Below are 2,375 nucleotides of genomic sequence, written 5' to 3'. Positions count from 1 at the left end.
TGAGTGGTAACTATGTATTTATCTTGGGTTCTTATGTATTCTATACTGCTCAAGGACCTGCCTTTTTATAACAATTTTTGTTTAAAAATTGAAAATAAATTACCACGTCTCTCTTTGCTGCTAATAAGCCAATTATAGTATCTTTCAAAGACCCCACGAGTCCATAGTTAAATAAATGAAAGGTGTGGTCACATGACTTCTCAAGAGCAGGGAGTGCAGCAGAGTTGGTTGCATGTTGCTGGTATGTACTGGAGTGCCTGGCAGCTAATGCAAAGAATCAATATTTAATACAAGACAATAAATATAAGAACTAGATTTGTTGATAATCATCTTATCCTGCTGGGCAGTTAATAATCTCCTTCATGGTACTGATATGTTCAGATGCCAAAGTTTTAGCTTAGGGGTTGGGAGATGGCTCAGGGTGAAGTCATTCACTGGGCAAACACAAAGACTCAAGTTCAGATCTCCAGAATGCACATAAAAAGCCAACCCATTGCTGCAGGAGTCTGTAGCCCCAGAACTGGGGAGGTAGACACAGAAAGAGCTTGGGGACTTGCTGGCTACCAGCCTAGTGCCAGGTTCCTAGAGACCCTGTCTTAAGGAAATAAGTTAGAAAGTGAGACCAGAGTACACAGTGACACACACACACGAGAGAGAGAGAGAGAGAGAGAGAGAGACAGAAGACAGAGACACAGAGAAACACATATGTATGTATGTATGTATATATATGTATAAATGTATATATGGGTGTGTTTGTGTATAAATTTGGATATACACACATATATAAATGTGTCAAAAGAGTATATATAAATCTAAATAGTATATAAAATAGTATATATAAATCTAAATAGTATATGTAAAATAGTATATGTAAATTTAATCTGTCAGCTTAAAATAGTAACAAGAGAAGAATCACACCTGAGAGCTGAAAACTCGGTAGTCACTTGATCCTTGGGGCTGAATGCGTCAAGTAGCCCCACAGTGGCTGTTTCTCTCTTCGAGTTGACAACCAGTGGTTACTCAATCCACAAGTCAGGGTGCCTCAGTCGTTCCAATCTGCTGCCAGAAGCGCAGAAGATTCCTGGAGAGCTGCTGGTCCCTTGTCCATGATGACAGCTTGGAAACTCTAGCTCTGATATGACTGAGGGAATCAGCAGCAGCAGCAGCAGCAGCAGCAGCACAAATCAACTCCATGGTAAGAGGGACATCCAAGTGAGCAGAAACAGAGATGATCTCCTCTCTGACAAACACGTTTTAGCTTGACTTAACTCATGCATGACTTAATTCATACAATTCCTGCACTTCTCAAAAGTTCATACCCCAGAAATTCACACTAGCTCTCTTCTCGTTGTGTGCTCTTGGAACAGTTAGCTCCTTAGTTTCTGGTAACATCTCAGCCATCACCATAGGCTTGCCTTTCAGTTGGGCTAAGAATCCAGCTTTTGAGGGCTGAGGGATGTAGCTCAGTGGTAGAGCCTGGAGCAGGTCTGGTATGATAGCATCCATTCACTATTAGATCTAGAGTTTATGGTGGGGAACATGGTGTTAGTATTTGTCAGGAAGTGTTTGCTTGGCATGTGCAAATCCCCTGCCTCAACCTCTTATTTTCCCACATTTTCCTGGAAGAGGAGGAGGAAAATTTAAAACATTACTGATTTGAATTAAATAACTTCACAAACAGTTAATGTGGCTTCTATTTCTGCCTCATCAATATGTCTGTTGTGTGGCAGTTACTAACAGGTGAGGTACAGATTTGAGACCTTTAAAAAAATATACCCATTACTCCTGTTCCTGGTATCAGTCTGCCTTCTTCATTTTGTTGGGGCATATGCTCAAATGGAAGGTAATGAATAAGATCCTGAGGATGCCGCCAAAGCGAATGTAAATAAATTCAACACAGTGGAGGAAAACACATGGGAAATTATTGGCCATGTCAGTCACAGTCTGAGTCAGAATCTGCTGCAGGCAAGTTGGCATTTTGAAAACATCACAGGCAGCAGAAAAGTGGGCTTCTGCAAAAACCAAACACCAAACCAGATACCTACAGCTAAAACCAATCAATCAAACCAGTAGCGGCTTACTTCATAGAACCAGCCTTTATGCATTTCATCTGGGTTTTGTTGATTCTGAACTATCGTCAGTAAGCAACTCATGATGGCAGGGACACTTTTCTTCCTACGGACGAGTGCAGCCTTATCCCTCCCTGCCCATAACCTGGAAGGTCTGGCTCCTTCCTGAAGAGATCAGATAAGGGGTCAGTCCACACGGCAACCCCTTCGTTGTGTAGTCTGCTTTGCTACTTAGCAAAATTGTCATGTTAACGCCATAGAAGCCCAGCGGCCACTGCCAGGACTACAGGGACTGATGACCTGTGG

The sequence above is a fragment of the Mus musculus genome, chromosome 2, assembly GCF_000001635.26.
Source record: "Mus musculus strain C57BL/6J chromosome 2, GRCm38.p6 C57BL/6J".
Classification (NCBI taxonomy): domain Eukaryota; kingdom Metazoa; phylum Chordata; class Mammalia; order Rodentia; family Muridae; genus Mus; species Mus musculus.
This window is presented reverse-complemented; position numbering follows the sequence as displayed.